Source organism: Scyliorhinus canicula, chromosome 4 (assembly GCF_902713615.1).
Source record: "Scyliorhinus canicula chromosome 4, sScyCan1.1, whole genome shotgun sequence".
Lineage (NCBI taxonomy): Eukaryota > Metazoa > Chordata > Chondrichthyes > Carcharhiniformes > Scyliorhinidae > Scyliorhinus > Scyliorhinus canicula.
This window is the reverse complement of record NC_052149.1, coordinates 21,529,275-21,544,124: the sequence shown is the minus strand read 5'-3', so window position 1 is coordinate 21,544,124 and position 14,850 is coordinate 21,529,275. Positions and strand designations below refer to the sequence as shown.

The 14,850-nt window shown below is 52.4% G+C and overlaps 1 protein-coding gene across 1 annotated transcript in view; it reads left to right on the top strand.

Annotated features, from left to right (window-relative positions):
• Positions 1–863: 863 nt before the first annotated feature.
• The window catches only part of glmna (glomulin, FKBP associated protein a), a 57,212-nt gene continuing 43,225 nt past the window's right edge, over positions 864–14,850 (top strand). The window contains exons 1-2 of the mRNA XM_038793821.1: positions 864–1,013; positions 9,507–9,671. The gene's annotated coding sequence lies outside the window, so the exon portion shown is untranslated. The remainder of the gene's footprint in view (positions 1,014–9,506; positions 9,672–14,850) is intronic.

Below are 14,850 nucleotides of genomic sequence, written 5' to 3'. Positions count from 1 at the left end.
GATGCTGCATGACTTGCTGAGTATTTCCGGAATGTGCCACCTGAAATATTGTCTTGTGGCTCCCCCACACATTGGCTGCCCCTTCCTCGGTGCATTTTAAAAAATAAATTTAAAGGGCCCAATTCTTTTTTTTTCCAATTAAGGGGCAATTTAGCATGGCCAGTCCACCTAGCTGCACATCTTTGGGTTGTGGGGGTGAAACCCATGCAAACACTGGGAGAATGTGCAAACACCTCACGGACAGTGACCCAGAGCCGGGATCAATCCCGAGTCCTCACCGCCGTGAGGCAGAAGTGCTAACCACTGTGCCACCCTGTCGGTGTATAATCATGGGAAAGTATTCAATGGAGGGAAGTTACTTCCCCACAGGAAGGGGGGAAACAAAGAGATGAACCATCATTGTATTTTTTTTAACACCTCTTAACATCTGTTTTCAAACACATACCATGTCACCATGAATAAAATCAAATTACTACGGATGCTGGAATCTGAAACCAAAGAGAAAATGCTGGAAAATCTCAGCAGGTCTTGTAGCATCTGTAGGGAGAGAAAAGAGCTAACATTTTGAGTCCAGATGACCCTTTAATAATATAATAATCGCTTATTGTCACAAATAGGCTTCAATGAAGTTACTGTGAAAAGCCCCTCGTCGCCACATTCCGGCGCCTGTTCGAGGAGGCCAGTACGAGAATTGAATCTGTGCTGCTGGCATTATTCTGCATTACAAGCCAGCTGGTTAGCCCACTGTGCTAAACTAGCCCCTATGCTGTCACCATGAATGTTGTGTGGCTTTGGGAGACCCAAACCTGTTTTATATCATTATCTTCACACAAGAGAAATCTCCATGAGCCATCCAATCATGAAGCAGCAGCAATAATGAAAATCAGGAGAGGAGATATCCTATTAAGGAAACGGATGAGGGATAAGCATCTTCAGGAGCTGTCACGAGAATTCCAGTCAGATCAGTACTAACTTAGATATAAGTATTCCACTCTTCAAAACCAGGCGATGAGGTAAGAGAAAATAGCTAGAAATTATATTTCTTTATTGTCAGCACATGATAGTTAGATATAACTGTTTGTCTAGGCACAATATCCTTTGTTGGTTTGAGGAAAGCATTTAAATCATTGAAGAAAAGAAATGAAGCTTATGTCAAGAGATACATTTGAAATTTTAAATATATCGCTGACAATTCATGTAAGCAATGTTTAGGTTTCGGACAAAAACAAATGTTCACATCTTTATTATTAACTAAAGCCGATATGCACCAGCTTTCTGTTACCAATAATCTTCTTAGGAACGAAAGGATTCTGTTGTGCAGCCAAACTACGAATAAGCCATCAACCAAAACTAATTAATGTTTTACAGATCCATTTTATTTACGTTACCAAGAATTGAGAAGTAGGTACGGTCAGCATGTAGGAAAATAATTTAATATTCGGAACAAAGAGGCCCGCATTGAGGAAAACAATTTAACATTGGGAACAAGGAGGCGATCAGACTACAAAGCATAAGCCTCATTGTGTAATAACAAGCTCAGGCAGCTGCTAGATCTTTCCAAAGGTACCAGTCATAACAAGGGACGAGAGAGTGTGCAGTTTTGCAACCTACTGCTAGCTTCCTATAACTGTTCAAGATTATGTATCACAGAGCAACATCAGGATAGTAAAGTTTGCAAGGTCATATATTCTGGATGTACTTTAGAATATAGCAGGGCCATTCAATAAACATATTAACTCACTATTCTTTGATTTACCTTTTCTGTTAACTAGTCTATGTTGATGCAGTTAATAGCAAATATCTGACATTTTCTACAGTGCATTTGTAGATACAACCCGCTCTGGAGTTACAGGTTTTGATTGTAAACATAGCGGGCGGGATTCTTTCGGGCCAGGCCGGAGAATCGGCACGAATCACACCACTCCGCCCTCATGCGATTCTCCGCAGAGAATCTACGGGGCCCTCCCGGCGATTCTCGGCCCAGGGTGGGCCAAGCGGCCGTAACAGAAAACCAGAGTCCCACCAGCGCCATTCTAATCTGCTCTCAGCCAGCGGGACCTTGGCGTGGAAGGGTCCAGGGATGGTCTGTGGGGGGAGGGGGGATCGACCTCTGGGGGGGCCTCCGTTGTGGCCTGACCCGTGATCCGATCCCAGTGATCGGCGGGCCGGCCTCTCAAGCTGGGGGCCTCCTTTCTTCCACGCCGTCCCCTGTAGCCCTGCGCCATGCGTCGGGGCCGGCGTGGAGAAGGGAGCCACTGCGCATGCCCATGTTGGCGCCAGTGCCACTGCACATGCGCAGACCCGCGGCGCCCATTTGACGTCAGGATCAGCAGCTGGAGCGTCATGGGCCGCTCCAGTGCCGTGCTGGCCCCTGTAAGGGCCAAAATTGCTGATCCTGAGGCCGTGTTGATACCGTCATGAAACGTTTCCCACGCCGTCAATGCTTAGCCTCAGGATCAGAGAATCCCCCACAACGTGTTTTGTTACTTTCTCCAGAAAAAATTGACACACTTGCGTATCATGAAATAGGCGAACATCTTCATTCACAAATATCATTCCTGATGCACTAACAGCCCCTGAGTTTGACAATAGTAAAACGAGGGTGATTGCGTTAGAAAGCTACTGATCCAGGACACAGGAGAGGGACTGTTATTAAATGCAACTTGATGTCGTCGCAACCCACACGCAACCTGCGACTTTGACAGTTATCCTGGGGGCGATGGGGGGCGGGGCGAAATGGGGGCGGGGCTGGAGCGATGGGGGGGGACCAGGCCCGGGCGAAATGGGGGCGTGGCCGGGGCAGTGAGGGGCGGGTCTGGGGCGACGGTGGGCGGGGCTGGGAGAGGGGCGGACATGAGAGAAATGGGCGTTCCCCTAAGTGCCATGTGACGGGTAAAATCCGACCCCTGATCACGCGGTTGCGTCAGAATGCGCGCGCGGCGGAGGTGGGGCTACGCTGCTGCACGGGAAAGGTAAGCGGTTGGGGGAGGGGATGGAACGTTTCCGTTTAAACCCAACCGTCAGCGCGCGGCACGTGTGCTCCTGTTCGGTGCCTCAGCGGGAGATGGGGTGGAGCGCACACTTTCGGGTTGTGTTTTTATTTGGTGGGGAGGGGAGAGAGTGTTGGATTGCTGGGGGGGGGGGGGGGGGGAAGAGAGTGTTGGATTGCTGGGGGGGGGGGGGGGAAGAGAGTGTTGGATTGCTGGGGGGGGGGGAAGAGAGTGTTGGATTGCTGGGGGGGGGAAGAGAGTGTTGGATTGCTGGGGGGGGGGGGGGGAAGAGGGTGTTGGATTGCTGGGGGGGGGAAGAGGGTGTGGATTGCTGGGGGGGAGAGGGTGTTGGATTGCTGGGGGGGGGGGGAGAGGGTGTTGGATTGCTGGGGGGGGGAGAGGGTGTTGGGTTGCTGGGGGGGGGGGGAAGAGGGTGTTGGATGCTGGGGGGGGGGGGAAGAGGGTGTTGGATTGCTGGGGGGGGGGAAGAGGGTGTTGGATTGCTGGGGGGGGGGGAAGAGGGTGTTGGATTGCTGGGGGGGGGGGAGAGGGTGTTGGATTGCTGGGGGGGGGGGGGAGAGGGTGTTGGATTGCTGGGGGGGGGGAGAGGGTGTTGGATTGCTGGGGGGGGGGGAGAGGGTGTTGGATTGCTGGGGGGGGGGAGAGGGTGTTGGATTGCTGGGGGGGGGGAGAGGGTGTTGGATTGCTGGGGGGGGGAGAGGGTGTTGGATTGCTGGGGGGGGGGAGAGGGTGTTGGATTGGGGGGGGGGAGAGAGGGTGTTGGATTGCTGGGGGGGGGGAGAGGGTGTTGGATTGCTGGGGTGGGGAAGAGGGTGTTGGATTGCTGGGGGGGGAGAGGGTGTTGGATTGCTGGGGGGGGGAGAGAGGGTGTTGGATTGCTGGGGGGGGGAAGAGGGTGTTGGATTGCTGGGGGGGGGGAAGAGGGTGTTGGATTGCTGGGGGGGGGGAAGAGGGTGTTGGATTGCTGGGGGGGGGGGGGAAGAAGGTGTTGGATTGCTGGGGGGGGGGGGAGAGGGTGTTGGATTGCTGGGGGGGGGAGAGGGTGTTTGGATTGCTGGGGGGGGATGAGGGTGTTGGATTGTGGGGGGGGGAGAGAGGGTGTTGGATTGCTGGGGGGGAGAGGGTGTTGGATTGCTGGGGGGGGGAGAGGGTGTTGGATTGCTGGGGGGGGGGAGAGGGTGTTGGATTGCTGGGGGGGGGGGGAGGGGGGTGGATTGCTGGGGGGGGGGGGAGAGAGGTGTGGATTGCTGCTGGGGGGGGGAGAGGTGTTGGATTGCTGGGGGGGGGGAGAGAGGGTGTTGGATTGCTGCTGGGGGGGGGGAGAGGGTGTTGGATTGCTGGGGGGGGGGAGAGAGGGTGTTGGATTGCTGGGGGGGGAGAGGGTGTGGATTGCTGGGGGGGGAAGAGGGTGTTGGATTTGCTGGGGGGGGAGAGGGTGTTGGATTGCTGGGGGGGGGAGAGAGGGTGTTGGATTGCTGGGGGGGGGAGAGGGTTGTTGGATTGCTGGGGGGGGGGAAGAGGGTGTTGGATTGCTGGGGGGGGGAAGAGGGTGTTGGATTGCTGGGGGGGAGAGGGTGTTGGATTGCTGGGGGGGGGGAGAGAGGGTGTTGGATTGGGGGGGGGAGAGAGGGTGTTGGATTGCTGGGGGGGGAAGAGGGTGTTGGATTGCTGGGGGGGGAAGAGGGTGTTGGATTGCTGGGGGGGGAGAGGCTGTTGGATTGCTGGGGGGGGGGAAGGGGGTGTTGGATTGCTGGGGGGGGGAAGAGGGTGTTGGATTGCTGGGGGGGGGGGAGGAAGAAGGTGTTGGATTGCTGGGGGGGGGGAAAGAGGGTGTTGGATTGCTGGGGGGGGGAAGAGGGTGTTGGATTGCTGGGGGGGGGAAGAGGGTGTTGGATTGCTGGGGGGGGGAAGAGGGTGTTGGATTGCTGGGGGGGGGAAGAGGGTGTTGGATTGCTGGGGGGGGGAGAGGGTGTTGGATTGCTGGGGGGGGGAGAGGGTGTTGGATTGCTGGGGGGGGGAGAGGGTGTTGGATTGCTGGGGGGGGGGGAGAGGGTATTGGATTGCTGGGGGGGGGGGAGAGGGTGTTGGATTGCTGGGGGGGGGAGAGGGTGTTGGATTGCTGGGGGGGGGAGAGGGTGTTGGATGCTGGGGGGGGGAGAGGGTGTTGGATTGCTGGGGGGGGGAGGAGAGGGTGTTGGATTGCTGCTGGGGGGGGGGGAGAGGGTGTTGGATTGCTGGGGGGGGGAGAGGGTGTTGGATTGCTGGGGGAAAAAAGAGGATGTTGGATTGCTGGAGGGGGAGAGGGTGTTGGATTGCTGGGGGGGGGGAGAGGGTGTTGGATTGCTGGGGGGGGGAAGAGGGTGTTGGATTGCTGGGGGGGGGAGAGGGTGTTGGATTGCTGGGGGGGGGGGGAAGAGGGTGTTGGATTGCTGGGGGGGGGAAAGAGGGTGTTGGATTGCTGGGGGGGGGAAGAAGGTGTTGGATTGCTGGGGGGGGGAGAGGGTGTTGGATTGCTGGGGGGGGGGGAGGGTGTTGGATTGCTGGGGGGGGGGGGAGAGGGTGTTGGATTGCTGGGGTGGGGAGAGGGTGTTGGATTGCTGCTGGGGGGGGAGAGGGTGTTGGATTGCTGGGGGGGGGAGAGAGGGTGTTGGATTGCTGGGGGGGGGGGGAGAGGGTGTTGGATTGCTGGGGGGGGGGGGGGAGGGGGTGTTGGATTGCTGGGGGGGGAGAGGGTGTTGGATTGCTGGGGGGGGGAAGAGGGTGTTGGATTGCTGGGGGGGAGAGGGTGTTGGATTGCTGGGGGGGGGGGGAGAGAGAGGGTGTTGGATTGCTGGGGGGGGGGGAGAGAGAGGGTTGTTGGATTGCTGGGGTGGGGGGGAGAGGGTGTTGGATTGCTGGGGGGGGGAAGAGGGTGTTGGATTGCTGGGGGGGAGAGGGTGTTGGATTGCTGGGGGGGAGAGGGTTGTTGGATTGCTGGGGGGGGGGGAGAGAGAGGGTGTTGGATGCTGGGGTGGGGGGGAGAGGGTGTTGGATTGCTGGGGGGGGGGGGAGAGGGTGTTGGATTGCTGGGGGGGGGAGAGGGTGTTGGATTGCTGGGGGGGGGGGGAGAGGGTGTTGGATTGCTGGGGGGGGAAGAGGGTGTGGATTGCTGGGGGGGAGAGGGTGTGGATTGCTGGGGGGGGGGAAGAGGGTGTTGGATTGCTGGGGGGGGGGGAAGAGGGTGTTGGATTGCTGGGGGGGGGAAGAAGGTGTTGGATTGCTGGGGGGGGGGGAAGAGGGTGTTGGATTGCTGGGGGGGGGAAGAGGGTGTTGGATTGCTGGGGGGGGGAAGAGGGTGTTGAATTGCTGGGGGGGGGGGGGGAAGAGGGTGTTGGATTGCTTGGGGGGGGGGAAGAGGGTGTTGGATTGCTGGGGGGGGGAGAGGGTGTTGGATTGCTGGGGGGGGGAAGAGGGGTGTTGGATTGCTGGGGGGGGGGAAGAGGGTGTTGGATTGCTGGGGGGGGGGGGAGAGGGGTTGGATTGCTGGGGGGGGGAGAGGGTGTTGGATTGCTGGGGGGGGGGAGAGGGTGTTGGATTGCTGCTGGGGGGGGGGGAGAGGGTGTTGGATTGCTGGGGGGGAGGAGAGGGTGTGGATTGCTGGGGGAAAAAAGAGGATGTTGGATGCTGGGGGGGAGAGGGTGTTGGATTGCTGGGGGGGGAGAGGGTGTTGGATTGCTGGGGGGGGGGAAGAGGGGGTTGGATTGCTGGGGGGGGGGGAAGAGGGTGTTGGATTGCTGGGGGGGGGAAGAGGGTGTTGGATTGCTGGGGGGGGGGAAGAAGGTGTTGGATTGCTGGGGGGGGGGAAAAGAAGGGTGTTGGATTGCTGGGGGGGGGGGAAGAGGGTGTTGGATTGCTGGGGGGGGAAGAGGGTGTTGGATTGCTGGGGGGGGGGAAGAGGTTTTTGGATTGCTGGGGGGGGGGAAGAGGGTGTTGGATTGCTGGGGGGGGGGGGAAGAGGGTGTTGGATTGCTGGGGGGGGGGGAAGAGGGTGTTGGATTGCTGGGGGGGGGGGGGAAGAGGGTGTTGGATTGCTGGGGGGTGGGAAGAGGGTGTTGGATTGCTGGGGGGGGGAAGAGGGTGTTGGATTGCTGGGGGGGGGAAGAGGGTGTTGGATTGCTGGGGGGGGGAAAGAGGGTGTTGGATTGCTGGGGGGGGGGGGGAGAGAGGGTGTTGGATTGCTGGGGGGGGGGGGGGAGAGAGGGTGTTGGATTGCTGGGGGGGGGAAGAGGGTGTTGGATTGCTGGGGGGGGAAGAGGGTGTTGGATTGCTGGGGGGGGGAAGAGGGTGTTGGATTGCTGGGGGAGGGGAAGAGGGTGTTGGATTGCTGGGGGGGGGAAGAGGGTGTTGAATTGCTGGGGGGGGGGGGGAAGAGGGTGTTGAATTGCTGGGGGGGGAGATGGTGTTGGATTGCTGGGGGGGGGAAGAGGGTGTTGGATTGCTGGGGGGGAGAGAGGGTGTGGATTGCTGGGGGGGGGGAGAGAGGGTGTTGGATTGCTGGGGGGGGAGAGAGGGTGTTGGATTGCTGGGGGGGGGGAGAGGGTGTGGATTGCTGGGGGGGGGGAGAGGGTGTTGGATGCTGGGGGGGGGAGAGAGGGTGTTGGATTGCTGGGGGGGGAGAGAGAGGGTGTTGGATTGCTGGGGGGGGAGAGAGAGTGTTGGATTGCTGGGGGGGGGAGAGAGAGAGAGAGTGTTGGATTGCTGGGGGGGGGGAGAGAGAGAGGGTATTGGATTGCTGGGGGGGGGAGAGAGAGAGGGTATTGGATTGCTGGGGGGGGAGAAAGTGTGTTGGATTGCTTGGGGGGGGGAGAGGGGTGTTGGATTGCTGGGGGGGGAAGAGAGAGGGTGTTGGATTGCTGGGGGGGGGAAGAGAGAGGGTGTTGGATTGCTGGGGGGGGGGGGAGAGAGGGTGTTGGATTGCTGGGGGGGAAGAGAGGGTGTTGGATTGCTGGGGGGGGAGAGAGGGTGTTGGATTGCTGGGGGGGAGAGAAGGTGTTGGATTGCTGGGGGGAGAGAGGGTGTGGATTGCTGGGGGGGGGGGGAGGGTGTTGGATTGCTGGGGGGGGGAGAGAGGGTGTTGGATTGCTGGGGGGGGGGGAGAGAGAGGGTGTTGGATTGCTGGGGGGGGAGAGAGGGTGTTGGATTGCTGGGGGGAGAGATTGGGTGTTGGATTGCTGGGGGGAGAAAGGGGTTGTTGGATTGCTGGGGGGGGGAGAGAGGGGGTGTTGGATTGCTGGGGGGGGGGAGGGGGTGTTGGATTGCTGGGGGGGGGGGGGAGAGGGTGATGGATTGCTGTGCGGGGGGTTGAGAGAGAGGGTGTTGGATTGCTTGCTGGTGGCCCATGCATTATTATTGCAATCAAAATTCCATCCAGTCCATTAAAATTATACGGAGGTCTGTTCTTCTTTTGTAAATAAATGGAGCCCCCATGGTCTTAATTCGTACTTGTGTTTGCAATCTGCTTCTCACTCTCTTATCTTGAGTCTCACCCCGTGACCAAAAAGCTAAAAGTTGGTGGAAGGTTTTCAGTGTGAGCCTTTTTCAGCTGCCAACAGTCCAGCAATTCACATACCATGTTTTGTTTAAATCCTCTCTCATTTTGAGGTTTTCAGTTGAGTGTCAAATTGTTGTTAAGGCCCCAGATGGCATGGATGGATAATATCAGAATGTGGACTGGCCTCAATGGGAAGTGAAAGGCAAGGTGGAGATAATTGCCAAAATGATGGGAAGACGTTCAAACTGAACTGTCCTTTCAAAACATGATACAACTGTAATTCCTGCATTTCACTAGTTTATCTGTTTATTTGGTTGCATATCTGAAGCTATTGAACAAAAAAAAAATGCAGTTCAGTGTATGGTGATGCAGGAAACTTGGCGTGTGAGTTAATGGGAAAAGAAGTCTTGATTTGGTTGTGGACATGGGCAACTTGGCATTGACAGCATGGCACACTGGTAGTGCCCATGCCAACCTGGCAGTGCCTGCTGGGTGGCACTACCAGGGTGCTAACGTGGCATCACAAATGCCAGGGTACCACCCTGTCCAGAGCCCAACCACCCAGGGGCCTCTGATTGCCTGAGCGTGCCATTAAGCCTGTTTTTGTGGAAACTGGTGCTAAACGGCGCTACGGTGGGGTCCCCAAGGCGAGGCCATTCGCTCCTGTGCCTTGGGTAACTGGCGTAGACATATTCAAGTGAGACTAACTACTCACTTGAATATGCAAATCTGTATCCTGCCCATTGAGGGCGAGATCCAGAGCGTGTGACCTTGTGAGATCACGTTAGATCTTACAAGGCGTAACAAGTGTTGTAAATCTTGTGAGAGGACTCTTGAGAGATTTAACGGCCTCATCGCGTCACTGAGCCGGGCGCAACCTTGAAATTTGCATAATATGCTGCTCTGCGTTATGAGAAATATGAGTTGGCTGGTCTTGTCTGTTGATAAATGCACTTTTATTTCAGAAGTTTTCCCAACCGCTAATCAGGGAGGTGCACTGTAAAGTCCTTTAAGTCTTGAGGCAGTGATTTGGAGCCAGCTTGGGAACTAACCCAGAGCTTCTGATTCCAGTACACTTTACTTATCACTAAGTTTCAAGATACTGGAGCTTGACAAGAACAAAGAAAAAGGTAAATTGAATTGAACAGTTTGCCAAATATTTCCACTAACAATACCAGAATGTTTTTTTTTAAATTAAGACTTTCAATTCATCCCTACATTCTGTATCACAAAGAGAGGTGACAGACTTTAACAACTGTATAGCCCAATTTGAGTTATCTGAGCCAGGATCAAAAATCACCACTGCCAACTATGCTATTTTTCACTAAATAAGAACATGTAGGCATCGGCACATACTACAGATAAGACTTTTTGTGTGTATATATGGGTGGCATGGCAGCACAGTGGTTAGAACTGTTGCTTCACAGCTCCAAGGTCCCAGGCTCAATTCCCGGCTTGGGTTACTGTCGGTGTGGAGTCTGCACATTCTTCCTGTGCCTGCGTAGGTTTGTTCCCACAAGTCCCGAAAGACGTGCTGTTGGGTAATTTGGACATTCTGAATTCTCCCTCTGTGTACCCGAATGGGCGCGGAATGTGGCAACTCAGGGCTTTTCACAGTAAATTCATTGTTGTGTTAATGCAAGCCTACTCGTGGCAATAAAGATTATATTATTATACAAAGCAGTACCATGGCAGGAAATGGAAATTTTTCCAAATTTCTTGCTTGATGCCAGTCCTATGTGAACAGATACCTATAAAGTACACACAGGATAAATGTTCTTGCTCTGCCCAAAAATATGTCTCGACTCCCAAGTGGCACCCAACCTTAGAGAGCTGAAGGTAGGGTGTCACATCAAAGTCAGAATGGGTTGAATGATTTGGCAGAATTATGAGTCCTGATACACAGAAAATTGAAAGCCTTGCACAAAAATTGCAAGAACCCCATTCAAAAATATAATCCCTAACCGCAAAGCAAGAACACCTTCCAGCCCCAAAACATAAGAAACTGCTCAGCAGGCTTGGCAGTATCTGTGGGGAAAAAAAACAGATTTTTGAGTCCAATATGACTCTTTCAGTTCTGAAGAGTCATATTGGACATGAAACGTTAACTCTGTTCCTCTCTTCACAGATGTTGCAGACTTGCTGAGTGTTTTGAGCACTTCCTGTTTTTATTTCAGATCTCCAGCAACTGCAGTATTTTGCTTTTATTTATATAAGGAGCTCCTCTCCTTCCCACTGTTCTCATCCTTCTCTTTTGTCCTCATGCCCATCCTTTCCCTCCTCCAATCTTTATAAACTGAAAAGACGCAGCATAGCCTTCACATTTCCTTGGTTTAGAGAATCCTCAGTGACAGGATTGGAGAGAATTCTCAGGGACAGGATTTATACCCATTTGGAAACAAATGGACTCATTAGCAATAGACAGCATGGTTTTATGAAGGGGAGGTCGTGCCTCACTAACTTGATCGAGTTTTTTGAGGAGGTGACAAAGATGATTGATGAGGGGAGGGTGGTGGATGTTTACATGGACTTCAGTAAAGCCTTTGACAAGGTGCCTCATGGCTGACTGGTACAAAAGGTGAAGTCACACGGGATCAGAGGTGAGGTGGCAAGATGGATACAGAACTGGGTCGGTCACAGAAGGCAGAGGGTAGCAGTAGAAGGGTGTTTTTCTGAATGGAAGGTTGTGACTAGTGGTGTTCCACAAGAATCGGTGCTGGGACCTCTGGTGTTTGTAGTATACATAAACGATTTGGAGGAAAATGTAGCTGGTCTGATTAGTAAGTTCGCGGATAGCACCAATGTTGGTGGAGTGTCAGATAGTATTGAGGATTGTTAGAGGATACAGCAGACATAGATAGGTTGGAGACTTGGGCAGAAAAATGGCAAATAGAGTTTAATGCGGACAAGTGTGAGGTAATGCATTTTGGTAGGTCTAACATAGAGGGGAAATATACAGTAAATGGCAAAACTATTTGGAATATAGGAAGTCAGAGTGAACTGGGCGTCCAGGTCCACAGACCTTTGAAAGTGGCAACACAAGAGGACATGGTAGTCAAGAAAGCATATGGAATACTTGCCTTCATTGGATTGGTCATCGAGTATAAAAACTGGCAAGTCATGCTGCAGTTGTGTAGAACGTTGGTAAGGCCGCACCACCAGAATAATATGGAGGCTTGAGAGGGTGCAGAGGAGGTTTATCAGGGTGTTGCCTGGTCTGGAGGATGTTAGCTATGCGGAGAGGCTGAATAGCCTCTGACTGTTTTCATTAGAACGATGGAGGTTGAGGTGCGCCCTGGTTGAGGTCAACAAGATTATGAGGGGCATGGATAGAGTGGATGGGCAGGCACTCTTTCCCAGGTGGAGAGGCCCGTCAGTAGGAGGCATAGGTTTAAGGTCCATGGGGCAAAGTTTAGAGATGTGTGAGAAAGGTTTTTTTACAGAGAGGGTGGTGAGTGCCTGGAACGCGTTGCTAGGGGAGGTTGTGGAAGCAGAACATTAACAGCATTCAAAAGGCACCTTGACAAATATGTGGATAGAATAGGTATAGAGGGATATGGCACCAGGAAGTGCTGAGGGTTTTGACCACGGGTGGTAACATAACTGGTACAGGCTTGAAGAGCCCCCAGTCTAGAAAAAAATGATTTTCATAGGGGTTGGTGGACTAATTCTGTGCTGTATCTGAGCTATCCTTCATATTAGTCACACATAGGTGATTTCAATAGATGGAAGATTTGGTTCCCAATGACACGAAACGTAGATAAAACTGACTGTGGGTCTGCCTAACAATCGGAAAGTGACCTGTGGGGCAAAGCCCAAGTAGAGTATTCATTAACCCCGCCCCCATCTCTGTGCTCATCGAAGGGCAGCACGGTGGCGCAGTGGTTAGCACTGCTGTCTCACGGCACTGAGGACCAGGGTTTGATCCTGGCCCCGGGTTACTGTCCGTGTGGAGTTTGCACGTTCTCCCCATGTCTGCGTGGATCTCACCCACACAACCCAAAAATATGTGCAGTGTAGGTCAATTGGGAACCCTAAATTGCCTCTTAATTGGAAGAAAAAGAATTGGGTACTCTAAATTTATATTTTAAAAAATCTGTGCTCACCTGATACCACATGAATATGTGGAAAGTACCATTTGTAGCACACAAGTGCCAGGCTATGATTATCTCCAACAGACATTCTAACCACCTCTGCTTGGCATTATAAGAATGGCATTACCATTGGCTAATTCCCCCACTATTAACAACTGTGAGAGAGGCAAGTTCACCATTGACCAAAACTTAACGGATCAGCATATCAAAACTGTGATTATATTCTGTGGCAAGTGTCTCATCTCCTGACTCCAAAGCATCCACAAGACATGAGTCAGGAAGGTGATGGACTGCTCTCTGCAGTGCAGCTCCAACAACACTAAATTTGATACCATCCAGGCCAAAGTAGCCCATTTGATTGGCATCCCATCCACCACTTTAAACACTCACTCCACTAATGGTGCACAACGTGGCTACATCTACAAGGGACAGTGCGGTAACTCCCAAATCCATTACTACTACTCCCTACAAGAATAAGGGCAGTAGATGCTTGGAAACTTCACCAACTATCAGCTTCCCCTCCAAATTACGCACCATCCTGGTTTAGAAATATGTAACTGTTTCCTCATTGTTACTGGGTCAAAATCCTGTCGCTCCCTTCCTAACAGCACAGTGGGTATACCTAAACTACATGAACTGCAGATGTTCAAGTTGGTCACTCACCACCACTTCTCTGGGGCAATTAGGAATGACGTTACCAAGTGACACCCAAATCCCAGGAATGAATTAAAAAATAATTGCAGAAATGATTACTGAGCAGCAATCGGGAACTGGAACACTGGATTAAATTTGCCCCTTCTACAGACCCAGGAAAATCTCCACCAGTTGTGGTGGCAGGAAGATCCCATGTTTGATTCCTGGTCTGTACAGTTAGTTTATCTCATTCACCTTGCCACAAACTAGAAACAGAACTTGGTACCTTTCTTGTTTCTATGGTTTAGCTACTTACTGGATAAACACTTACATGGGCGGCATGATAGCACAGTGGTTAGCACTGTTGCTTCACAGTGCCAGAGTCCCAGGTTCGATTCCCGGCTTGGGTCACTGTGCGGAGTCTGCACGTTCTCCCATGACTGCGTGGGTTTCCTTCGGATGCTCTGGTTTCCACCCACAAGTCCCGAAAGATGTGCTGTTAGGTAATTTGCACATTCGGAATTCTCCCTCCATGTACCCGAACAGGCGCGGAATGTGGCGACGAGGGGCTTTACTCAGTAACTTCATTGCAGTGTTAATGTTAGCCTACTTGTGACAATAAAGATTATTACATACTGTAGGCCCGCATCAATTACAAACTGCCCCAGTGACACCTGTTATTTTCAATCACGTTCACCAGAATGGAGGTTAAACTTGTGTTATGGGAGCGGTGTTTTCAAACTCCAAAATGTATCATGGAGTTCAACCGACGTCCCCCTTTAATGGATTGTTGCTTTTGAAGCACACGGATTGTTCTCTAGGTGTGGTATTACAATTATGGACACGTGGGTTTTTAAACACAAAACAATGTTTATTCCATGAATTCAACTTAACCTTTTAAATAAACATTGGATCACTTAACACCCCTTACTTCAAAGATAACCCCGAAAATAATACAAGACTAAATAATCCCTCAAAATGTTCCTTCAAACCTCCAAAAGACTTCACCTTTAACAACAGACATGAGGTTACATTCAATATACTTATAGTCTTTGGATATTCAGACATCAACAGACCAGTTCTGTGTTTTCTTCTTGCAGCTTTTTGCAAAACACACAAACACTCCCAGCTTTCTCCTCAAACCTGAAACCAAAAGCAGAAGTGAGCTCAGCTCAGCTCCCCCCACCCTCTGACATCACTTCAGTAATATGAGCTGCTCCATTTCTTGAAGGTATATTGCTTAAACATCCATTTCTTAAAGGCACTTTCACATGACACCTCCCCCCAAGAAAAAAACCCATCAACTTCAAAATGGTTTCATTTTTCACTTTTGCACCATCCATTAAGAAATGTACACAGTAAATATACTTTTTCGTTTCACAAAAAAAAACAACACATGCAAACAGGCGTAATAATAAGGTCCATCTTTCCTGTTCTTCTTCCTCCAACCGAAATCCTTCTCGATTGACAGTCTCTTTGAACAAGAAAGTCAATGCACGATCCATCCATTCCTCTACGCCTCGGCAATTCTCTTTAAAGTTAGATACTTCAGTTCAATCTGATCACGGAGTCCCTTGCAATT